Genomic DNA, 26,933 nt, shown 5'->3' with positions numbered 1-26,933 from the left:
TCTATTACTAACGGTGATTCGGGGTGTATTAATAGTACTTCATCTCTCTTTCTTCATAATATCTACATTACTTTACAAACTGGTTCCTTTTCATCATTTGTAAACTAGTATTTTTCTACTTTTTACTGCAAATGCAAATGAAACTTAAAAGATCATTTTATTAGTTATGTAAAGCACAGTGAACGAATTTTAATTTTCTTAACCTCCAAATTACTTAAAACCTAGAGGTAAATAAAAATAAATGAAAATAAAGCAATTAGTCATATGGTTCTTATAATTTTGAAAATGAATAGAGAAATGGAAACAAATTCCTTTCCGGGAATTTATATGCGAGGAAAGGACCCGAGAGTATTCCTATTTTTTAAAGTTTTCCATCTCACCGGGAATATTCCCCCTGTCCATCACTAGGCGTACAATCGCATACCGTCTTACTTCGACCACTGGTTGGAAGTATTCGGTCTATGGAAGTGGCCTTTTTATTTTATGGAATTATATTATTTAAATTTCATTTTTTTCGTTTCCTTCTACAGAAAAAGAAAAGAGTACTACATGTTCGTCTGTTTCATAATCAATTAATTAGACGGAACGTGCTGTTATCTTTTAATTTAAACTGAAATGTGTAAAAGGGCCAAAGGTTTCTCATCCAAGAATGAAACGAAGACATTGTTTTTTTTTTTTATTTCACAAAACTTCCTTCTTTTCAAAGCCCATGTATTTTCACTCCGTTGAAGAAAAATTAACAAAAATTTTATACAAACGAGTTCAAAACAAGACATATGCAATTGACTATAGAAAGTGAAAAATATATAACCAAATTCAAAGTAATAGTTAAAATTACGTCGAAAGATGGCAGGACGTTTCTTTCTTAAAGGATTTAAGAAAATTTACTCACATTTTCAGTCAATGATAAAAGAGAGAGCAATTATGCAATTAAAAAATACATTCTAACGGAAAATATATCAGCTTGTGTTCATATAACATATTTTGCTTTCTAAAAGTAGCAACACATAAAGTCAACCACGGATGATTCTGTTCTTTTTCCTTTTCTATATCTTTGAATTTGACGTGTCCTGCTGACATACTTTCGGTCGCTAGCGATTTTGTTAGCGATAACCGCAATAGCTTGGCTATAGCGATTTTTGAGAGATCCTTCCTGTTCCTCATCCTGGGCTTTTCTCTGCGTCATTCCTTTGAACACTACTCTCCAGACTTATCAAGCCAAGGGTGTGTAGTGCTACGGGTTTGTCCAGAGAACTGTTCCAACCTTGGTGGCTATCCAAACGGGTCACCTTACCTACATCAACTTTCATAACCACACACTGCATCTCGTTCGTTTTTCCATCTAGGGGCTTCGGCCCGCTTCCTGCTCTCCATGGCGGATCCACCTCAGATCACTGGGGCTTCGATGGATGGTCGGCATGGCGGACTACCTCCAGTATTCCTCGCCCCACCGGCTCAAGCCACAAAGGTGGAAAAGCGAAAGGATAGCACACGACATCGCAGAGCTTCTGAACGCTCAACTGTCTCCACCGTCTCGAACGCCTCTAGTCGATCGCGATCGCCAATCCGTTCCGAGAGCTATGCTGAGCGTCTAGTAAACTCACCGCCAGCTAAGAAGCAGCATCTAAGTCAAACAACTTCAGCTATCATGGACGCCGAAATTGCTCATTCTTCATCGTCATTTCAAGTCATCCCGCCAGGACCAGAGCTTCATTCTTTTCTACTACAAAACTTTGATCCGAAATACGACAATGTCAAGTACGTAGTTCTTCAACTTCGTAAATACCTTCCAAGTATCAATCTTACTCAAGTCGTTAAATCCCGCAACGGGATAATCCTTAAATCTACAGATCCACACTTCGCTACTACCATCCGCAACAAGGCATCTTTTGAAATCTTTGGAAAGAACGCTAAGATCGACACACTCAGTTCCTCTCGCCGTAAACAACCACCACCTCCGAAAAAGCCTCCTCTTCTCTCCGTTGTTATTAGGGGTGTTGATCCCACATACACGGACGAAGAAGTTTCCGAAGAGCTGAAATTAGAGGGCTTCACCATCACGAAAATACTTCGCATCCGAAACGATCAGGGGCCCACTTATATGATCCGCGTCTTGACACCTTCGCAAGAGACAATTGACACCATGCTTGCGCACGGTGCTCTGATCTACAAAAGACGTCATCGTGTGGAACCTTCTCGGTCATCTCCACCACTCCCACTACGCTGCGAAAGGTGCCAAGCGTATAATCAGCATACCACTGCCAACTGTCGCAACACTGCTGTATGCGGCTACTGCACAGGCACTCACCCTACACGTACGTGTCCAAATTTACAACTTCCACCCCGTTGTGCTACGTGCAACGAACAACATCCTACCTATAGTTACAGGTGCAAAAGAAAACCTCAACCTGAAGCTACTCGTCCTGAATTAGTAGCACCCCTCAGAACTCATGATTCGTCTACCAACACTGATTTCCCCATTGATTCAACTCCCGTTACTATAGATAAACTTCTCGCATTTACCACACTTGCCTTGCAAAACATTCACCCTTTTATCCGTCCACACATCCTCCAACAAATCATCCACGCTGCCCGTATCATCTTCCACGTCTCTTTCAACGCAACATACTCTAATACCGATGCTCATTTTCATACGTCACATCTTCCGTCTTATTCTTAACAGCCAACTCTTACAGCAGATCATCATGGCTTTAGTGTTTCTATTTCTTAATATCCGGTCCTTTTTCAAAAACAAACTTCTCTTCGAAGCGCTTCTACTCGAAGAAAAAGTTAATGCATTTCTACTCAATGAAACCTTTTTCAAACGATCGGATACTAGCCATATAGCACGCTATAACATCCTCCGTTGTGACAACCCGCTTCCCGCTCAGCGAGCAAACGGTGGTGCAGCAATTGGATTTTACCACAACCTTCCATATAGACGTCATTCTAGCCCAATTCTCAATCTCCCTGAGCACGTAATAACAACATTATATTTCCCGAGTATAGCCATCACACTCATTACTATTTACATCAGACCAGGTCATCAGATTCCTCTTAATTTTCTACAAGCTATATCCAATACATATAAGCATTACATCATCATGGCCGATATAAATCTTCATAGTCGTTCAGATAACGAACGTACCATGTTCACGCAATTTGTTGATTCAAATACAACAGGCATCATTCATGCTTTACCATCCCCATCTCGCCCTGTTTCTCAGACAACTCCTGATATAGTCATCACATCCAATACTCTTGCTACCCATTGCACCGTTGACGTTCTAGCACTACTTGGCAGTGATCACGCACCTATTAAGCTGGCGTATCGTCATACCCAGGCCACTAAATCTGCTAATCTACCACCTCCACGGCCAACACTTCGATACGATAAAGCTGATTGGCACAAATACCGCGACTACATCTCTCAGTCTTTACAACATCACACACCACCTGCTACAGATGAGCAACTGTACGACAGCATCACTACTATAAACTCGACTCTTAACCGTGCCTCCGAACTGTATATTCCGACTACTTACTCTACTCCCTATAAACCACATCTTCCACCTCACAACTTATCCATGATTCGCCGCTCCCGTCAGCTATACCGTGATTACCTCCGTAGTAGGAACCCTGAAACCCTCCATCATCACACTCAACTACAACGCACTGTTCGCAATTACATCAAAGCGTACAAACTTCGGAATTGGGTTAAGACCTGCAATGATCTTAATGAAACCAGCCACCCAACCAAATTCTGGAAGCGATTCAATGCTCTCTGTGGCAAGTACACCAAGCCTTCTTACCCTCTTCTTCATAATAATATACCACTCCAAACAGATCTGGAGAAAGCTAACGCCTTTGCAGACTACTTGCAAGATATCTTTACACCTGCAGCACCCTCCACTCCACATCCAACAGATCGCCTAAATCTTGCATCTCCTCACTTACAGCCCGACGTCACTCATTCACTTCCACATCACCCTCTTACCGTATCTGTCACTACCGATGAAATCATGGCTGTTGTTAATCGCAAAAGAAATTCCGCTCCAGGCTTTGATAATATTACATATCGCCACATTAAAGAAGGTCCATTATTGCTTCTCAACCTTCTTGCCCTCATTTACACATTCATCCTTCGAACCGGCTTTTTCCCGACAGACTGGAAAACTTCCAAAACACTCATGTTTCTGAAACCTAACAAGCCTCCTAGTGATACATCCTCTTACCGTCCGATTCAGCTGACATCCACTTTTAGTAAAGTCCTGGAGCGCATCATCGTTAAAAGATTACATCCATATCTCGAAACTAACCATCTTCTTCCCATTCACCAAGCAGGATTTCGCCCTTCATATTCCATTAACGATCAGCTTCTTCGCCTCACCAGTCTCATCACCTCACATTATAATTCCATCAAACCTTCTTGCCTTCTGTTGTTTGACCTGGAAAAAGCCTTTGACAAAGTTTGGCACCTGGCACTTCTTTACAAGCTCAATCATCTGAAACTTCCCGTTGCTTATATTCGTTTCATCTATCACTTTCTGGTTGGTCGCATCTCCTACGTCTCCATTAATGGGCAGCTATCTCATCCCATTTTTCTTTTGTCGGGAGTACCTCAAGGTTCAGCTCTCTCACCTCTGTTATATATACTTTTTGTAGCAGATTTTCCTCCACTTCCTCCTGATATATATCTTTTTCAATATGCAGATGACACAGCATTGCTGGCCTTAGGCAAGACTATTCGCCAGATAAATCAGGACCTGCAGGAAGCTATTAACCGTTTCACTAGCTGGTGCATTAAGTGGAGTCTCACTATAAATGCAACCAAAACACAAGCCATCACTTTCATTTCACCACGCAAACGCTCCAAAGTCCACAGAAACCCATCATTGCTTTCTCTTCACGTTCATGATACTCTCATAGTCCCTACTCGCACAGTTACCTACCTTGGCATAATCTATGATACACATCTCACATGGAAACCATATCTTCAGAAAGTCGCGGCCAAAGCTTACCAACGTTTGAATCTTCTCAAGCGCCTCACCGGCACTACCTGGGGCCTTAAACCACATACAGTTCTCAATACGTACAAAGCTTTCCTGCGCCCAGTCCTTACGTACGGTTTCCCTGCTTGGATTGCTGCACCACCCACCTTTTACGAAAAACTGCGCATACTAGAACGTCATGCATTCCGAATCGCACACCGCATACAGCTCCCCAGTCCGACCCGCGCACTATATGATCTTATCACTTTTCCAAGCATCACACACCATATTGAATCTCTTAGGCTGAAATTCATCACTATCCGATATACCTCTCACCATCCTTTACTCATGGATACTATGCGCCATCATGAACTCCACCCTGTCCGTCCTCGCTATGCCCATTCTCCACTCAGTCTGCTTTACACTTTATACCGCTACACTCTACCACCTGACCATCCGGATTTGTATCTGCTCGAAGACTACCAAGTTCATGCTCATCTACCTCACATCTTTCCATCCTTCACTGCACAGTGACACCTCTTGTTTCTAACAGGGCTCCCTCCGTCTTCATCAGCCTAGAGATGCCCCTAGGCAGAAGATAACACACATTTGTCTTACTAACGTACCCTGTGTTGTCCTGTGTATCGCACATCGCCCCATCTATCATTCTCACTCTCATTATAAATTCCATCAATTTGGTAGTCTAACCTTCCAGGCTCATTTCACTTAATCAATAATCATATACCTGTATAATAACGTTTTACTCTTTGTCTACTTATATACTTTCTCTCATCCAAATCTTTGTCCTTAAATTTTCTCGTGATTTCCTCTATTACCTCATTTATGTATATATATATCATTTTCTTATTTATGTTCTGTACATTGATATGCTATGTTCTTTATGTTCTGTTATTTACGTTATGTTTATATGTTAAATGTACAACTCCTCCTATCATTTATATATGATTATGATCGCAAAGATCATAATGTCCTAGTTCTGGAAATAAAATAAATAAAATTATTAAATTCCTCTTAGCCCAGCCATGCCTTATTCCTCTACCACAATTCCTCCACTTCTCTAACCTCAGAGAGGGTGTAGCCCTCTAAAAGGAAGCTAGCCTTTGGCTAGCACAAAAAAAATTCATAAAAACGGCCCGCAAGCACGTACACCTTACAAATTATACCATGCTGCGACACGATAACCCGACTCCAACAAGAAGGGCTAGTGGTGGAGTAGCTATCGGTTTTTCGCCATCTCTTCCTTTCCGCCGTGCTACTCTTCCCCTTCAGCCATTACCTGAACATCTAGTTACTACCTTGTATTTTAAACAGCTTAACATCACGGTTGCGACAATCTATATTCGTCCTGGACATCCTCTTCCATATCAGTTTATTCAATATATCTCAGACAATTATCGCACTTACGTCATTCTAGCTGACCTCAATTTTCACAGTCGCACCCCCCGTCAACAGCAAGATTTTCACAACTACCTTCTAACTCGTACTTCAGGCCACTTTCATCCGTTACCTAAACCCACCCGACCTGGTAGTAACACGACGCCGGATGTTGTTATTACTTCTATTAACCTTCAAACTCGTTGTAGACTTGATGTACTAGATCCTCTTGGCAGTGATCATGTACCGATACTTCTTACCATCACAACGCCACGTCCTGCTTCTAGTACTACTTCTGAACCTCCTCGCTCTTATCCAATGTTTGATAAAGCCAACTGGAATGGTTACCGCACCATACTCGAACATCAGCTAGAAACCGTCCAGGAACCCACTACAGAAGACGATCTTTATGTTGCGCTCGATACTATTACTGCTGCCATCAACACTGCCTCTGTCCAAAACATTCCGGTTCGCACCGTTCATACTTACAAACCAGCTCTTCCCCCTCATTATCTAACGCTTATCAAACGTTCCCGGGCACATTATAGAGACTACACTCACACAGGCAATCTTGAGTCTCTCCGCCTCCACCGCCAATATCAACGCACTGTCCATAACTACATAGTTGCTTATAAACGCCGTCGCTGGATCACTACCTGCAATGATCTTTCCACCACCACTCATCCCACAAAATACTGGAAGCGTTTTCACCAACTCACTGGCCGCTCATCTTGCACACCTTACCCACTCTTAGACGGAGACCAACCCCTTGCTGACGATACTGCGAAAGCAAACGCCTTTGCCGATTACCTTCAAGGAATCTTCACCCCTCTTTCACCTGACCCGTCTCTACGCCGCCATCCAGCCGATAATCTCAATCTTTCAACACCAGATCTTCAACCCAATTCCAGCCACCATCTCCCTGCAAATAGTGATCTTACTGCTCCTATTACGGTTGAAGATATCCACATCACCGTCGCCAGAAAACGTCAGTCGGCTCCAGGCGCTGATCGTATTTCTTACCGACATGTGAAAGAGGCTCCATATATTCTTCTTCATTTACTGGCTGCTATCTATACATTTATTTTACGCACAGGCTTCATCCCGCCTTCTTGGAAATCCTCGATCACTCTCATGTTTCCCAAACCAAACAAGCCTACACATGCTGTCTCTTCGTATCGGCCCATTCAGCTCACGCTAGTGTTCAGCAAAATTCTAGAACGTATCCTTGTTACGCGTCTGCACCGTCATCTATCCGCTCATAATCTACTTCCTCTTTCGCAAGCAGGCTTTCGCCCTTCCTATAGTATTAATGATCAGCTTATGCGCCTTACAACCCATATTACACTGCAGTTCAATACATCCAAACCTTCCTGTCTTGTCTTATTCGATCTGGAAAAAGCTCTTGATAAGGTGTGGCATCTTGGTCTTATATATAAACTCCTCTCTTTCCGTCTTCCTCTGTGTTACATCCGTTTTATCTTCCACTTTCTCTCTTGCCGCCTTAGTTATATATCTATCAACAACCACCTCTCACACCCCATTTTCCTGCATTCTGGAGTTCCTCAAGGTTCATCATTATCTCCGTTATTATATCTCTTATATGTAGCCGATTTTCCTCCATTACCTGGCAATATCAGTTTATATCAGTTTGCCGATGACACAGCCTTCCTCGCAACCGCAAACACTGTCCAAGAGATCAATCGAACACTACAAATTGCAATTGACACCTTTCTCGCTTGGTGCAGACGCTGGAGATTGAAATTAAACGCTGGCAAAACACAAACAATCATATTTCTTCCTCCGAACAAACGCTCACGCGTCTATCGCAATCCGGCTAATTTCTCTGTCCATGTCGACCACGTTCCTCTCCAGCCACAAAACACTGTTACATATTTAGGCATAGTCTTCGACAGACATCTAAAATGGACAGCCCATCTGAAATCCATATGTGCCAAAGCCTACAATCGTCTCAATCTTTTACGCCGCATCACTGGTACAACTTGGGGCCTAAACACCCGAACACTTTTAATCACTTACAAAGTTTTCCTTCGTCCCGTTCTTACCTTCGGTTTTACTGCCTGGATTGCCGCTGCTCCCTCGTTTTATACTCGACTACAAATTCTTGAACGACATGCCCTCCGATTAGCTTTCCGAATCCGCCTTCCCAGCCCTACCAACGAACTCTATGACCACACTCCATTTCCCCACATTCTTTACCATCTCGAAACATTGCGACACCGCTACATTTCTTCTCGGTTTCAAACTCATCACCCCATGCATCTAGCCACAATGCATCATTTCGCTTTACATCCTTCCAATATCCTTCTACGCCATACCCCGCTCTCCCTCCTCTTTACCCTCTATCACTTCTCCCTACCCCCCGACAGTCCAAACCATCTATTCATCACAGACTACATCACCGCCACGGCATCACCTTGCATCATTCCATCTTGTGCACAGTAGTCCTATTGTCTAACTGGGCTTCCCCTGTCTCCATCAGATCCGGAGTCGCCCCCGGATCAGAAGATAACACGCATCTGTTTTGCTAACTATACCCGATGTTGTGACGTTTGGTGCACCTCATTTCCATTCATTCCATTCACCTTAATTTATGATTTTGGTTCAAGGCCATAATGTCCACCCTTTCCACAATATATGCTTATTTAATCAAATGAATTAATGTATCCCCACTGTATTTATGATTGTGTATAAACTGATGTTGAATAAAGTTTAATAAAAATAATAATACCCATCCACACTCTCCAAATCCTCATGATCCCATTACTCCACTTCCCGATATAAAGGGCGGTACCCTTTGGGCGGGAGCTAGTCGACCGCGACTAGCAAAAAAAAAAAAAATTCATAAAAAAAACAATTTCGGATACCAATGCTTTTATTTTTAGAGAAGCATTATTGGGTAATTTATGCCCTTGCTTCAAAAAAGAAATTGTCAATGTTAGATGAAATATGTTTAAATAATTTCGGCTTTATTCAAAATCGTTCAAGTCAAGTCAAGACGCATGATTAGTGTCATACTAAAGAGTTGACTAACATATGTTTCTTGCAGTAGTATGGCGCTAATCTTACTTCAAAACGACTCTGCATAAGGCGGTTTGTTACTTGGGTATAATACTTGGGATATGTTTTGTTGGTAAACAGTTAGCGTACTCGCCTATGGCGTCGGAGACCAGGATTCGATTCCCGGCAGGAGCTCATCTGGATCGGATTCCACGTTAATCAATAGGTCCACGTCTCATATAACCTCGCTGCTGAACGGGACGTTAAACTGAAAAGCAGCTCAACAATTTTGTTTTGTTTTTATTATTTATAGTGATGGGCAAAACGACTCATTTCAGATAATCGATTCATTTCTTCCAAGTCACTAAAATGATTGGATCATTCAATTCGTTCATATGAATTGGTCGTAAGCGCATTTTTTCACGCAAGTAAATTGGTTGGGAATGTTTCGTTCATTGAATCAGTTAGGTTTCCGCACATATATTTTGCGCAAATGAGTTATTCGTTCATGTTAATTGAGAGGGAAATATTCGATCATAAGAATCGCTTGGGCTACTGCACTTTCTGCGCAACTTAATAAATTCCTTGTGAGTAAATGCAATCTAATGCAATCTTGTGAGTAAATGGGTTCTAAAATATATGGTTGGGTTGGATTCTGGAATATAATCTCCTTCTCTCCACGCACATTATTTTTTGGCTGCGTGTTAAGCAAATCGTCAAATAAATCAATCTATCTATTTAAATTGCCCTCTTTTTAAGTGAGAACTGCTCCGTCAGCTTTCTCTAATATAATCAAGAGATTGATAGCCTTTCTTAAATTCGTTTACTCCTTTATGTATGTCCCTAATGTTTTTATTTTTACTATTATCTTCAAGTTCCTTAATTTTAGCTTTCAAAAAGTTGCGTTTCTTTGTTGCAAAAGTTTCAGATGTTTCCCCCCTCATGTCTACGAAATTTAGCATAGTTATTTCATTCGCATTTTGTAGCTAACGTCATTTTGCCTGTTTTGTCTTCTCTGCTAGTCTAATGCATTCTTTTTCGAACCATGGTTTGTTTCTACGTATTTTCACGTTTCCCCCCCTTTTTTGAGAGAGAGAGAGAGATGACGCTTCGTAAGCAAAGAAAAGAATTCAATTGCTGGAATATTTTTCTCCATAATCTTAAGGTTATATCTGTTAACTAAAGAGTATATGACATGCGTCAGATTTCAGTAACGATTCCTGTAATGCTATTGAAATTATCATCGTTTTGCTCAAATAAGAGTATTGTTGTGTCATACATAATTAATATGCATTCTTCGTAGTTTTGGGAAGTCATTATTTATATTATTATAAAACAATTTTAACGTGGATCTGTGTGGATACCTAATTAGAAATATGCCAAATATAAATATGCATGTATTCAGATTTCAGAATGTGTTCTGGGCAGTGATTTGCAATACTAATATGTACTACTACTTCATCTACATCGCCTAATATATAATATACTCTACAACAGCTTCACATCAAATTCACCTACCATAACAGAACCTTCATCTCCCTTCCCTAGAATAACGCTCAAATCTGCCCACCTCCCAATGTTGAAGACAACCAATGGCTTATTTAGAATTTTGTTTCGAGGGGTTGTGCCTAACACTGCGATGGAAGTGGGCAATTGCCCACCTAAGTTTGAAAATTAAATATTTTTTTAATTTATGCATAAGTTGAAGTTATAATGGCAAGAATTGCAGACCGATAAATCCTATATGATATGATACAAAAAATATACAAATGAATCTAACCCTTTATTCTATTCATACAAGAAAAAGGAAGCAACCTCTTGGCCTACCTAATTTCTCGGGCTTATTATTTCCCCGCTTTGATTTTCTTTAATTCAAACATTTTCTTCTTTTAAAAGTAACTGAACGATATAAGTTTTCATTTGTTATGATAACTAAAGTCCCGTCATGTTGATATCCCGCAAGTTGGTGTGGAACACCAGTTTCGCTTATGAACTCCTTTAAGTTTGTAACATGATAAAAAAGAAACAGAAAAGTAGAATGGACGAAAGAAAGAACAAAACGAAGCAGTTATTTGAGGCGAACCATTTTTTTGAAGATCGCTTGGGACAAAAAATTGATTCTTCTCAATGAAATAAAAAAGGGAAAAATGTTTTGTAAGAGAGAGTTGGAAACTATGTATATAGTGTATGGAATGCTGGAATGTTAATTAACGTTTAATAATAGTCTATCAATACTTGTTAGAATGTTGTTAGATTAAGGGTTAAGTTGCTTTTACAGAACGTTTATTTTGTGTGAAAGAAAGGAAAAGAAGAAATAGAATTAGTTCGGTTACTGGAGGCAAGGTAGGGGAGGTAATTCGTTTGGCCGGAGGGCGTTGCTATCGCCGATCAAATCTACGAGGATAGTGAGCTCGTTGTGAAGCTCACTGTTCTTTTTTTTTTTTTATCGGGTTAGATTTGCTTCGACGTGTTCTCGTGTCAGATTTTTTTGTATGCGGGGCTTTATGTTTTTTTTTTGCTAAGCCTTAGTGTTCCAATGAGGAACTACTCTTGTTTCGTTATGTGATCGCATACAAGTTTTGTTACATTTCCTGAAGTATATTAAGTCGTATTAGAGGTTTGAACGATTTTGTGCTCTGTTGAATTCTTCGTATTAGGTTGTCTGTGTGTTTTCTTTAAAAACTAGAGCACGAGATCAAATGCATAGAGTGGGCAAATTGCATTTTGAAATCAGTGCAACAAGCAATCTATTAAGTGGTGAATATTATGTGTAGAAGTGTTTCTTGCTTATTTTTTTCAAGATAAAGTGTTGAATGAAGTTTGTGAAGTGTTTGTTCTTATTGTCTGGAAGGAGCCAATTCAGCCGTTTTGGGGAGGGATGTCGGAGTTCCCGGCAAAGTGCCTTAAGTATGAATAGTGAGCAAAATAGCTAATTGGCGATTATATTAGGTGCGGAAAGCTATTAATATTTGATTTGTTAAATTAAACTCGGATTAGAGGCATTAATCCCTCCAGGTACCAAATTTGGCTGAGAGAGTGAAATCAGTGGGGGCTTTAGTAACCCCGCTGGTACAAAATTTATTGGTATTCCATGTTTACTTGGCTTACAGTATGATAGGATATTGTATCCGACTCTTCTTTTGGCATTTATTCGTGGAAAAAACAGTTTGAGAATGTTTGATTGTTACTGGTTTTGAAACAGTTAAGTTGACCCAATTGGATCAGACAATTAGCCGTCCAGCTCAATACCAGATGATCTAAATGATGGAAATAGAAAGGTAAAATAGTCCCAAATGATTTCGTCAACCATCGTGAGTTATATCAATTTTTGTGTTTCTAAGTAGTATGTGGCGTTTTGTGTATAGTTTGTTTGTGCGGGTGAGAAGTAGGAAATTTCTGCAACAGTTTGTTTGGAGATTTCCAAGTTGAATTAGAGTTTAAATTACTGCTTTCTGACTCGGCTTCTTAGCTTCATGAAGTGAGATAAATTTGAATGTCCATTTTTTTTTTGAGAGAGAGCTTGAATGAATAGATAGATTTGGTATCGATTGCTATCGACCTATTAGCAGGAGAGAATTTTTGCGACGTTAGCATTCTTTACTTTTATTTGATAGTGACTTTTGTCTGCGGTTTGCAACTATGATTTTTACCCCGGAACTATTAAAATGTGTAGTTGTAGTGGTGGACTGGGCAGCAAGAGAGTATGTATTCTTTCTTTACCCAGCATGCCGAGGGCAATATCCGCTCCTCAGCATGCAAAAGACTAAGCGCTATTGTCATTCGTCGAGATTCTTTACTTCCGTTGTTCTTCAACCAATCACCAAACGCGTACCGCACCCGCACTGTTTTCCTTTGTCTGCAAGTCCACGCGGTGTGTGTACGAGAGAGGAAAAAAAGAAGAAGAAGAAAAAAGTAGTATTTTGCTGGTTGATCATCCGGAGAATGATATGATTTGTGCTGCGCAGAAACAATAATCATATAGTCAGTGAAATCCAAGGCTGTAAAAGTTAATATTGCCTAAATCCTGGAACAAGAGTGAATATAGTTGTAGTACTTGTGTTATTAGATTAATCACAAATCGTCTTCACTGCAATTACGTAGAATAGAAGTTCGTGCAGCGTTACAGTGTAATCATCACTAGTGTTAAAAAAAGCAATAATAATAAGAGATTACATGTATAAGTGAACGGTATTTCAGCTCTTCAGTGAAAGATTATAGTATGCAATTACTAAAGAAGAAAAGAGAAGAGTGATAATCGCAATATTAGTTCACGTTGCATTGTTATTTGCAGTTTATCCAAATATAAGGTGAAAATAGCAACTAAAAGTGTAAACCAGGAAGTCATTCTACCGACAAAGGTCACACAGTCATTGAGTTTGTATTGTGTTTTTGATGTGAGTTACTCGTTCGAGTTCAGACGTCTATATGTAATAAACGTTATACTTTTGCTATTCCTAATTGACGTTCTATTCTTTGCTTTATTGTGTGATTACATCATCCCCGTAAGTTGGATCCAAGGGCACGGCTTGTGTCATTTAGTGATAGTTGGACGACTATGGTAAGTAATGAAAAATGAAAAGTACACTGTCCTAACGTGCCCTGACACGTCACGTCTGACAGTATCTTTGGATTAAGCCCAATAGCTCGAGTTACTGCCAGTATTGTGAGTTTGCTTATCGTATAGTAAGGTGTGATTGGGCGGAGTTTTCTCATCTGTTGATGTACACATAACGATTATGGTGGTAAGTCGACGCAGTTCTGATCACTGATGTGTCTATTGTGTTTAAAGGTGAGTAACCCCCAATACTAACGGTAGCAAACATTTGGTGGTTCCGCCCAGGAAGAAAGGAATGTGTACATATACGTACAATGTTGACAGAATCTTAGAGAGATCAAAGTAAAACCGTATAGTCATAATCAAAAGGGAAAGAAGTATACTTATTACGAAGTGTGTGTGATTTCATATTCATTTCTTTGTTGTATTCACGCGTCACTACTTTTTGTTTCAGAATTTATTATTTTGGTGACATATAACGTTCATGATGGCTGATTCAACTGAAATCATAGAGATATTATCAAAGATAAATTCCAATCTTACTGAAAATAATGACAGGGTTACGTCCATGGAAGGAAAAATGCTATCTGTGGAAGCTAAAGTCACAGAAGTTTCAATAAATAGTGCCGAGGTGAAATCACTTACGGAACATTTAGAACGAGCTGTTGCCGAAACCAGTATGCGATTACGTGAACAGGTAGAGTAATTAAGTAAGAACGTTACTGAAACTAATAACACAGTAACAAATATAAGGGTACAGATTAATAATCTGGATGTCAAGATAGAGCAGACTAGGGAAGAATGTAAACGTAATTTTGAGCTTACAAAAAGTGAGATAGCTAGTTGTAGAAACGAGCTAAAACTTGATTGCCAAGCTAATCGTACCAGCATTCAGGATTTGCATGGAAAATATTTTTTATTGCAACATCAGCTCAGTCAGTACCAAGAATCGAGCGGTGTTAGAATAGGCGAATTAGAAGCAATTATGTCAGTTAACGGCGGGTGTCTTAGAACCATTAAACAAGAGTGCGATGTTTTGCAGAACGAAGTAAAGAATTCATGAAGTTTACCTCAAAAATAATGATAATATTGAATTACTGTCACAGAAGGTTGATGATTTGGAAGGCCGAAATGAACAAGTAGTTCACAGGCTAACGCAGTTTGTTAAGCAGATCCCGGTACAATTTGGTATTAAGTCGGAAGCGGAACAAGAGATTCGTGCCGAGGTAAGAAAAATAAAAAGTGAGCAAGTAGGTTTAAGTAAACAACTTTACGAATTAAAACAAAAGACTTATAGTCCCATGATGGCTATCCCTCGGAGTGCAACGAAATCAAACCTGCCTAAACAAGTTTATAGCGAAGATTTGGAATCATCCGAAGGTTACGAATCGGATACCGTCGAAATTCACCCTAATGACGAGAGGTTATTATACGACCGAGATAAACCTCATAGGAGGATCACGCTTAATGAACTTAATATTTTGCCTAAGTATAATGGGATGTTAGACCAAGAAACCGCCAGATCATATTTACGAAAGCTCAGGCATAAAGCTGATCTTATAAATGTGCATGTCGACTCTCTGTTACCGGTGTTACCGTCTATATTGGAGGGTTGTGCCGCCGAATGGTTACGCAGCGGAAGAGCAGCGTTCAGTAGTTTCGAGCAATTCGAAAAAGCGTTAATAAAAGCATTCGAATCTGAGGTAGTGGTAGCTAGTCACATTACTGCCTGCAGGAATTTGCAATTCGATCCACGAATTCATAAATCTGTGTTAGAGTTCGCTACCAAGCAGTATCAAAGTGACCTAAATCCTGAAAGTCCACCTGCAGCCATATTGGCTAGCATCGTTCCTAATTTGCCGTATAAATACAAGGAAATGTTCACGATTCACCCGTGTGTGAATTACCCTGAGTTTTTATCAAGTATCCGACGTCTAGAATCGTTGAAACGATTCGATGACAAAAATGATAGGCGTACCCTTAACCCAAATGATAACCGGTATAAGTCGGGACAAGCTATTAGGGTGCAATACAGTAAGAAAGTTGGAAATTGCCCCAGGAATGTAGGTAGACACTTTCCAGAAAATGGTCGTCGTGATTCAACGTCGACGCAGAATAGTAATCCTGGAGCAGGACGTATAGCAGATATACGTAGTAATGAGGTTATCGAACCGACATGGGAAGAACAGAATAATAACGATTCCGTGGACGAAACGAATCGGACACACAATCATGGTCAACGTAACGTTTATCGTAGAAGACGAGGCTTCCGTAATAATGGACCTAATTCTCAAAACTGGAGAGACAGGAATCCGGATGTTAATTTAAGTGAAGGATCAGTTCCGGGAAACGAGACGTAGGCGACTTCGAAAGGGGTGTTGTCGCCAACAGTTCGGAAGAAATCCCCGTCAACGTAATACGCGTACGAAATTATATACTTGACTTGGATAACAATGCCAGGAGTGATTCCGAAGAAAGTCAAGAAGAAAAAGATATTATTACCGCATACGATAGACAGTATAGTGCATATATTCACGCTACTATCAATGGCACATCCATTAAAACGCTTTGCGATAGTGGCGCTGAAGCGTCTCTTATTTCATATAGTACATGGAAAGACATCAGTAAAGAAATCACCGCTCCGAAGCTTCAACCTGCTGGTGACGTCTTGATCATGGATTATATTTGCAAATTTAAAACTAAGTGTCGAGGTAAAACTGTTATACCAGTAGAAATTGACACGTTGTCGTTCCTATTGGAAGTATATGTGTTACAGGAGTTAAATGAAGAATTTATCCTTGGTCTTAACGCACTAACTCATTTACAGAGTGTGATCGACTTCAAATCGTGGTACCGTTTCACTTGAATATGATAATATTCGTATTATGGTATCTTTACTGCCTATGAAAACTGAATCAGAAATAAATGATGGTGATAACAGTGCCGTAGCGAGCGATTGTGACGCTGAAGAGAGGATAAACGTAAATAAAGTGAAGGTCGATGAACCACAACACTTTCAGAAACAATGCGCCACCAATGAACAAATTGTTGCAGCTGTGCAAAGAGCAAACGGGATAGACGATTTCCAACGCAAGCAATTACTGGATGTTTTACTTAAGTATCGTGACATCTTCACTAATTATCCCAGTAAATGTAAAGATTTTGTGTATACAACAGAATTTAAATCTGACGGGCCTTTGGTTAGAAAGCAGTATTTGATTCCATATAAAGCATTACCTTTTGTGCGGTCCGAAATTCAAAATTTGTTACAGCTTCAAATCATAGCACCTAGTCAATCGGTCCATAATAATCCTTTGCTGGTGGTTGCAAAGAAAAATGGTAAATATCGTTTGTGTATAGATTTACGTCTACCTAATGCTCACTCTGTATTGCGCCAGGTTAGACCCGAACGCATAGAAGATTTGCTTGCTAAACTGCAAGGTAAACAATTTACCAGTATTATTGATCTCCAACAAAGTTATTTACAATGCCCTCTACATCCAGACTCGCAACCGTACTTCGCATTCAATTTCGAAGGGCGGAGTTACCAATATCAACGAGTTGCTTTCGGGTACAGAAACGGACAAGCAGCTTTGAATGCCATGATGTATCATGTATTGGGAAATGAATTACAAGACCAAGTCTTGAGATATGTCGATGACAATCTTCTCTCATCGGATACTTTTGAAACACACTTAGAATTGTTGGAAAAGGTGTTCAACAAATTTCGTGCATTTGGCATTACGGTAAACATAGAAAAATGCCTATTTTGTGCCGAAGAAATTCCATTCTTGGGATATATCGTTAGTAAAAATGGTATAAAAAAGGATGAACGTAGTATTAAAGCGATAAAGGAATTGCCCAAGCCGACCAATGTTAAAAGCTTACGGTCTGTACTTGGTTTATTTTCATGGTCCAGAGCGTTCATACCAAACTTTGCGGTAAAAGCCGAACCTTTATATACTTTGCTAAAACAATCGCGAAAATGACAGTGGAGCGAAGACTGCGAAGTAGCCTTCAACCGAATTAAAGAGGTCATTTGCGCCAACATCATGCTCGCACACCCGGACTTCTCAAAGGACTTCTACATTCAGGTAGATGCAGCATCATCATCTGGATTAGGTTGTGTCCTATGGCAAAAGCATGGAGAGGAAAAACGCATCTTGCAATGCATTAGCCGAACACTAACACCGGCAGAACGCAAATATTCTTCAACCGAAGCTGAATGTTTGAGTGTAATATTTGCCATACGTAAATGGAAACCTTTACTACTAGGTCATCACGTGATTATAGTCACGGATCATCATGCACTTTCTTTTCTCAACCGCATCAAACCATGGAATAACCGTTTGTTGAGATGGAGTGTAGAGTGGCAAGAGATGAATTATACGGTAGAATATATCCGAAGATCAGAGAACACTATTAGTGATGCCCTTAGCAGGTTATTTCCTTCTCACGAACATCGATTATTAAAAGTTCACGCATTGCAAGTTCTGCAAGAAGAAGTTCTGAATATCCCAGCAGAGCAACTGGCAAAGTTACTACGCGAATGCCCTGACTACATGAATGTTATCGCGGTATTGAAAGGAGAAGAAGAAGCCAATTTTAAAAACGGAAGAACGTGGAAAAAATTTTATCGACTGGAAAATGGCATACTGTTGGTTAGAGACTTCCACCAGCCCAGTCAGTGGAAGATCTGCGTACCACCACCACTCATTAAAAATATTCTCAGAGCCTACCATACCGATATTCATCACCCAGGCGTGGACCGCACTCAATCCATAATTTCCAAGGCCTTTCACTGGAAAGGATTACGAACTTCCATTAAGAATTATATCCGAGACTGTATCACCTGCCAACAGATGAAACCGGACAATCATCCACCCGCAAGACTAATGGATACTATTCCTATTAATCGTACTCGTGATGCCATCAGCACAGACCTGATCGGCAACTACCCAGTAGGAAGAAATCAGAAGAGATTTGGTTTAGTCATTATGGATTTATATACGCGGTACTGTACAGCGTTCACTATTAAATCATCCACAGCGAAAACTATTATTAAATGTTTAGAGGAGTATTGCTTCCCGATGTTGGGATTAGTTCGTGTCGTAATCACCGATAATGCCGCAGTGTTTCGTTCGAAACAATTTGTTCAAGCGATGAAGAAGTACAATATTATTGTGAAACATACCACTCCCTACCATCCAATGGCGTCTCTTGTGGAAAATGTAAATAAAAACCTGGTACAAACGCTACGCATGTTGTGTTATCACACTCACACTGAATGGTCAGAATACCTGACGCAAGCTGTACTACTATATAATTACTCAATTTTGCAAAGTTTAGGTGTGTCTCCTGCAAGTCTGCATCTAAACATAGATTCGTCCAGGCCTATTTTTCTACATTTTGGTATCGATGTACAGGAAAGTGTTAACCCTGATGACGGTATAGATTGGAGTAATCGACTCATTTTAGCGGACATTAGAAGAAAGAAAAAAATTAAACGTAGAAACGAAAGGTGGAACCAGACACAAGCAGATAAGAGATTAGTGAAAACAGGTGACTTTGTGTTTCTACGACAGCAAAATGTAAGCAGTCTTGTGAAGAAGCAGATATCAAAATTTTTCCAATTGTTCCGTGGCCCTTTTGTTGTAACTACTGTTACGAACAATAATAGAGCTGTGGAGCTCTGGGATCCACTAAATGGGACTAGTATTGGTTTTAATTCAGTAGATAGGATTAAATAATGGAATCCCACACCAAAGACATATAAAACCTGGATTCTTATGGCCCGTAAGCATTTGCCAGTCACAGAATTAGCCAAGTTAAAGGATATTCCATATGATCAAGAAATCTACGATAATCCTTTACCGAAGGTGGAGCCTATGATAAAGATCACGAACCAACCTGTCGAAGCAGACGAAGATGAATCTGAAACATTAGTGAAAGTAAACCTTTCTCAGGTTATTGAATCACCGTCAATGTTACATTTTATCGATATGCCGAACGATCCTTATGTTACTCAGTATTGTAGACTAGTCGGTGAGTGGACAGAAGATTGTTGGAAAGTAATATTATCTAATTTTTCAAGTGGCATACAATTGTAAAAAAAAAAAGTTTTGTATAGGTTCATTGTAAATTTTTATGATCATATATTAACTGTTTTTGTTTGTAATATCGTATTGACTCAGTGTTGTATCCGCTTACTAAAGTTCATTCTTATAATGTTTGTTTCATATTAGGATGTACACACGTTTTTGTCACGAAATAGCTTTTGTTTACTTCGACTTATATATTTTTCTATTATCCAACTGTTTCGAAGATAGTTGCTACCTTCATCGGTGTTACCTAACATTATTATTGATATAGCAGCTTAGTTTTTTTCTGTCTTAATGTTTCTTTTACTATTTATCTGATGTTCCATCCTTTATATTAAAGTTTTCTGATAAAAAAAATGTCTGTAATACAAAAAGAAGGGAAATACCTTTTGTAATATATAATTGTCATCGTTGTAAAGTGTGACCTGAGTAAAAAAAAAAAGGTAATAATAATGCATGCAATAATGATAACGTGAAAATGGTCCAGGATTCTTTGTACATTTATGTTACTCGAAAACAAAATGCACAAGTCTTGTGGGCGCCATACTGCTATCGACCTATTAGCAGGAGAGAATTTTTGCGACGTTAGCATTCTTTACTTTTATTTGATAGTGACTTTTGTCTGCGGCTTGCAACTATGATTTTTACCCCGGAACTATTAAAATGTGTAGTTGTAGTGGTGGACTGCGCAGCAAGAGAGTATGTATTCTTTCTTTACCCAGCATGCCGAGGGCAATATCCGCTCCTCAGCATGCAAAAGACTAAGCGCTATTGTCATTCGTCGAGATTCTTTACTTCCGTTGTTCTTCAACCAATCACCAAACGCGTACCGCACCCGCACTGTTTTCCTTTGTCTGCAAGTCCACGCGGTGTGTGTACGAGAGAGGAAAAAAAGAAGAAGAAGAAAAAAGTAGTATTTTGCTGGTTGATCATCCGGAGAATGATATGATTTGTGCTGCGCAGAAACAATAATCATATAGTCAGTGAAATCCAAGGCTGTAAAAGTTAATATTGCCTAAATCCTGGAACAAGAGTGAATATAGTTGTAGTACTTGTGTTATTAGATTAATCACAAATCGTCTTCACTGCAATTACGTAGAATAGAAATTCGTGCAGCGTTACAGTGTAATCATCACTAGTGTTAAAAAAAAGCAATAACAATAAGAGATTACATGTATAAGTGAACGGTATTTCAGCTCTTCAGTGAAAGATTATAGTATGCAATTACTAAAGAAGAAAAGAGAAGAGTGATAATCGCAATATTAGTTCACGTTGCATTGTTATTTGCAGTTTATCCAAATATAAGGTGAAAATAGCAACTAAAAGTGTAAACCAGGAAGTCATTCTACCGACAAAGGTCACACAGTCATTGAGTTTGTATTGTGTTTTTGATGTGAGTTACTCGTTCGAGTTCAGACGTCTATATGTAATAAACGTTATACTTTTGCTATTCCTAATTGACGTTCTATTCTTTGCTTTATTGTGTGATTACATCATCCCCGTAAGTTGGATCCAAGGGCACGGCTTGTGTCATTTAGTGATAGTTGGACGACTATGGTAAGTAATGAAAAATGAAAAGTACACTGTCCTAACGTGCCCTGACACGTCACGTCTGACAGTATCTTTGGATTAAGCCCAATAGCTCGAGTTACTGCCAGTATTGTGAGTTTGCTTATCGTATAGTAAGGTGTGATTGGGCGGAGTTTTCTTATCTGTTGATGTACACATAACGATTATGGTGGTAAGTCGACGCAGTTCTGATCACTGATGTGTCTATTGTGTTTAAAGGTGAGTAACCCCCAATACTAACGGTAGCAGATTGATCCACTATACATTTAGTTTTCCCTATTTTTCCCTTTTATTGTTAAGTTTGGCTGCATATGATATTCGAATAAATTATTTAAAAAAAATAATAAAATTGAAAAAATTAACTTGCGTTAGACTTGCCGAATTTGTATTCCAGTAACAGAGCTATTCTGATTGAACATTATGGTTATTTAAACTGCAAGAATATTAATATTGTAAATTTGGAGAGAAATAATTCGTATGTTGCGGGCGGAGGTATCTTTCTCATTGAGTTAAAATATTGTTATAACGTATTTTGAAGACTGAAGCTTTTTAATCGGGATTAATACTGATTTTGAATAATGTTTGAAATAGCATTGGAATATTATTTGGGTTTGAGAATTTCTCTCTGAAATTCTAACAAGAAGTTTACAGAAAGTAACATAAGTAGTATGCGTCCAATGGGTTGCATGTGATTAATGATATTTGAATTGAATAAACTTTGAACTACGAAAAAAGTTATGCTGAATTAATTGGCTTTTATTAAAATTTTCTTGGAAATTAATTTATTGTCTTTTGAATAATGTTGAGAAGATATCTATAATCTGGTTAGTCGAAGACCTTATCCATATACCGGTTATTATTATATACATACTTCTGGTTGTATTATTTGCTGTGTATATACATTGTTCAAACATTTCAGTGCATATAAACACCTGTTAACTTGTTGAATAAATATTGTTACTGAAATATTAAAAATTTGCTGTTTAATTCAATATTTTTGAATTTATTAATTTGGATGTATATTGCATCATTCAACCAAATCCTGCAGTTGATTTGCACCGTGGTGAATGTGTCCCGCAGAGACTGCTCACTTACCAAGCAGAAGCTGAAAGTTTGATTTATTATTATTATTATTATTATTATTATTATTATTATTATTAATTTTTATTTAACTCTTGGCTTGGTTTCGGCGTGGGTAGGGAGAAGTGGTCGCTACATCTTACAAGGAATGAAATTTGACAAATACAGTATTATTTCTGAACAAAGACCATAAGAAAATGGATAACCAATGACATTCTTAGAAATGGAAAGAAGGATTGTTGTTGTACGTGGAATGCGAAAAACTAACAAATTCATTTGTGGCAGCTTGAGCCCGATAGCCACCTAAATACGCCACTGAAAACAATTCTGCTCCCCTGATCCTTCACAACATTTTTTTCAACATCGCTTATATATATAACTATTCTATCAGGCCTTGTTTCAATTTTGTACTAATAACACACTGAGCAAGGCTATGCGATAATATGTAAAAAAAAACAGGAGTGGAAGTCTGATGAAGACACAGTTATTGTGTTGAAACTGTTACGTGATACTGTTTTTTTTACATATTATCACGTTTTATTAGTATATATATATATAGTATCTAAATGGGAACGGTCTTACCCGGCCCTTCCCCCCTATGTTGAAGACAGATTTGCGCCGATGTTACAGAGTGTGAGGACGGAGTAGTTACTGCTTGTGTCAGTGGTTGTTTCAGTACACTAGAAAGCTTGTTTTAAATGGGGACAATTTTCAACCGAGTGAATGATTTGTGGCAAGACCTTATATTGACGAGAGGCAGCGAGTTACGTCTTGCATTTGAATGAAAAGGGCTCTGTGTTCGACAATATTAATTAGAGTTAAATGCTAGTCCCAGTATAAAGGATAGGACGTAATAGGAAACAGTGTATATATTTAGAATGAATGATTTATAGCTAATTGTTGCTGTCAAGGGAGATTGGTAACGTTCATAGATTTGATGTGTAAGGTCTTGAATTCGAGTCCATATAGTGAATTTCATTTAACAAATAGCTATTTAGCAAAACATATATCTATATGAACACTTTTTAAAGCCTGTTTTAGCCTCCTCATCGTGAGTCCAGCATGTCAGTTTATCTTTGACTATATTCTCAGTGTTTAGGTATTGCGAACACAATGTAAATAAATTCTGATTTTTTTTCTCAAAGATGACGTCGATTTTCCCACACTATGGCTGTTCAATAGGCGACATGGCTATTCATTGGGTGACACTTTTGTCGCCTAGTTATACCTGATTTTATGCACTGGCTGATACAAATGGCAATGTCTTTGAAAAGCTTGCTTTACGAGACAACAGCTGAATTTTAACTTTATAGCCACAGAGACAGTCCAGAGATGGCAGAACAAGTAGCATTAACCATTATAACAAAAGTTTAGAAACATGAACTTAGAGACAGCTTTGTTCTACATGAGTTTCTAATGAACTAAATAACTTGTTTCGACGGTTTTTTGTTTTGTTGTTATTGTAATGGATATTTGTCTGCAATTGTTCTTCAATATGACACTTCCCGTACTAAAACAGTTGGATTGCTCTACTTAATTAAAAGTTGTAAACTTCATAAAAAAAACATAGTTTAGGATACTAATGCTTTTATTTTTAGAGAAGCATTATTGGGTAATTTATGCCCTTGCTTCAAAAAAGAAATTGTTAATGTTAGATGAAATATGTTTAAATAATTTGGGCTTTATTCAAAATCGTTCAAGTCAAGTCAAGACGCATGATTAGTGTCATACTAAAGAGTTGACTAACATATGTTTCTTGCAGTAGTATGGCGCTAATCTTACTTCAAAACGACTCTGCATAAGGCGGTTTGTTACTTGGGTATAATACTAGGGATATGTTTTGTTGGTAAACAGTTAGCGTACTCGCCTATGGCGTCGGAGACCAGGATTCGATTCCCGGCAGGAGCTCATCTGGTTCGGATTCCACGTTAATCAATAGGTCCACGTCTCATATAACCTCGCTGCTGAACGGGACGTTAAACTGAAAAGCAGCTCAACAATTTTGTTTTGTTTTTATTATTTATAGTGATGGGCAAAACGACTCATTTCAGATAATCGATTCATTTCTTCCAAGTCACTAAAATGATTGGATCATTCAATTCGTTCATATGAATTGGTCGTAAGCGCATTTTTTCACGCAAGTAAATTGGTTGGGAATGTTTCGTTCATTGAATCAGTTAGGTTTCCGCACATATATTTTGCGCAAATGAGTTATTCGTTCATGTTAATTGAGAGGGAATTATTCGATCATAAGAATCGCTTGGGCTACTGCACTTTCTGCGCAACTTAATAAATTCCTTGTGAGTAAATGCAATCTCGTTGATCATCTTTGCCACATGACACGGGCATTGTTGCTTTGGGGTGAGTGAAGTGGCTCGGGAACTCCTAAGCTTCAGTGCAATTAAGAAGTTTCAATTATATGCTGTTGTTCTACTCCCATTGTTATTATTTTTGCATCCAGTTTTTCATATTAGGATTTATCTCGCATTCCATTTGTTCTAGCCTATGGGTCATTGTGGCTCACTGATAAAGCCCTTGCCTCGGTGCGTGGAGTCCCTGGTTTTATCCACTGCTAAGTAAGTTTGTGGTGTACATCACAATGTCCGTGGGTTTGTTGGGGGTGTCCGTGTCCTTCCACACTCTCATTCCACTTATTCTTCCGTGTTCATTTACTTGCCTTAATCATTCGTTTTCCTTAGGCTAATGCACATAAACATGAAACGAACTGCCATATTTCTATTTTATTCTATTATATTCTAAAAGATGTTCTATTTTATTCTCCACTGGCAAAAAATAATCATTTTGAATTCATTTGAGCTACAGAAGAAAGAAAGTTGACACATCAACATATATTTAATATTATTGTGATCATTTTAAAAGGTTTACCCCGGGTGGACTTTGAATAAACGTAAAATGAAATAAAATCTTAGTTTTACGTTCCATGGTTATCATCGTGTAGACTAAAGGAAACGATGATGATGAGAACGAACGAAATGGTGAAATGAAGGAAGGAAGTGAAAACGGGAGAACCCCGAGAAAATTTACACATATGGTGTTTGTTCAAAACAGAGCCCATTTCGCGCAAAAAGGAGAAAACCAGGAACCCCATCCGCTAGAGATGAACACTTTACCCTGAGCAACTACTGCCTCAATAAGCAAGAGAGAAACATATATTTGCGAAAATACTGGTAACCCCAATTGAAACCGATCTGAGAAATGCCCCAGGGTAAACTTGTTAGCCGCGTGGAATTTTCTCCCCGGCCAATCCTGAAATCATCCCTGTTCGGTTATATTCCTAAGATAAAACCATTATATAGTTAAATTTGAGTTGAGTTGATTTTGAGTTTAACATCACGTTCAACAGAAAGGCTATATGGGACGTGGACCTACTGATTAACATAGAATTCGAACCAAACAAGATCCCGCCGGGAATCGATTCCCGGTCTCCCATATCCCCTTGTTTACATGGAAGCTCAGAAAACTATTTGTATCTTCACGTCTGTTTCAATAGCAGTAAAGCGAGAAGTAGGTACCTCTAAGTTTCGTTCATGTAGACGTGTTTTTACTGAAAGATGCATTACACTGTCTTCCCAGAAAGTATCTACGTTCGTCTTTCTATATATACCTTTATAAAATCCATTATGCATAGGACAAATATTTTACAGTGCACTTCTTGTGTTTGAATGCCGTATTTACATTAAATATAATATAATACTTTGAATTGATTATGAAACATTAAATTTGACTTTTTTTGGCTAGTGCAATTGAAAGTGATGAAGAAAATTTTATTGAATGTACGTACAGTATCTTAATAAAATGGATAAATGTTCATTAAAAGCCTGGTAATATTAACTATGTAATCTTATTACTCAAGGTTTTTTCCAGACATGATTTTGGAGGGCACTGTCCCCTGGAGCTTTGAGAGTGTCCTCCCCGGAGGAGAAAATAATAATACGTCTATAATATAATAATAAATAGAATAGTACCAGCAATGCTGGCTCGGAATACTAAGTGCTCCCTCCCCCCGGAACATTTTTTTCTGAAAGAACGACTGGTATTACTTCTAATTGAGCAACACTGTCAATACTTGAAGCGTACGACGAGAAGCAAGCAACAAGAAAGTTAATTTTGAAAATAATCTATTTCTAATAACGTGGTTTCCTTTCTTCGCAAGAAGCAACCCTACCACGCAGGAAGGAAAAAACGCATGCTACTACGAAG

This window comes from Thermobia domestica, chromosome 14 (genome assembly GCF_964235325.1).
Source record: "Thermobia domestica chromosome 14, izTheDome1.hap1.1, whole genome shotgun sequence".
Classification (NCBI taxonomy): domain Eukaryota; kingdom Metazoa; phylum Arthropoda; class Insecta; order Zygentoma; family Lepismatidae; genus Thermobia; species Thermobia domestica.
This window is presented reverse-complemented; position numbering follows the sequence as displayed.